Here is a 677-nt window from a genome sequence, read left to right on the forward strand (position 1 = left end):
AGGAGGAGGAGGAGGAGGAGGAGGAGGAGGAGGAGGAGGAGGAGGAATGTTCTGAATTCTAACTGTCTCAGGAGCAGACTCCACCTCTTCCTCACCCTGTTCTAGTGTTAGCACAAATTTCTGTTGATTATTGTCCTTGAACCTCAGATGAAATGAACAATCTTGCCTATGTCCTATATTATCCATATGAACACTCATGCTTCTAGTGTTTCTATTCCCTTTTATGAATAAAGTAGAAATTGCTTCTCGGTTCCAAGATGATTTGCTACCACCTACTGGGTAATTGGTGGCAAAACTATAATAATTCATGAGAGTTGAAAAAAAGCTAATACTGTCTTGAGTTTGTGGTTTTGCACCCAGACATTCATATGCAATAGCAACCTATGTGTGCATGTGCATGTAAAATGTGTACATGTGCATACACAAACAGAAAGATGAAATGCCACATGCTCAAGGATATAAAGTATTAGTGCACATGCATAGGAGGGTATCAGAAAGTTGTTAAGTGAATTTGAGGAAGAACATTGTAACTATTTATGGTGATGGGAGAGAGAGGGAAGAGATGAATTTTCCTGCGCTATAAAGTGTTGTTCATAGAGCTCGGTATATGCTTTCTGCGTTCTATTCCTTGGAGAACTGCTATGAAGCCATCTGTGTTCTGTAGACATAGAGGAAGG

The sequence above is a fragment of the Mus pahari genome, chromosome 1 (genome assembly GCF_900095145.1).
Source record: "Mus pahari chromosome 1, PAHARI_EIJ_v1.1, whole genome shotgun sequence".
Taxonomy (NCBI): Eukaryota; Metazoa; Chordata; class Mammalia; order Rodentia; family Muridae; genus Mus; species Mus pahari.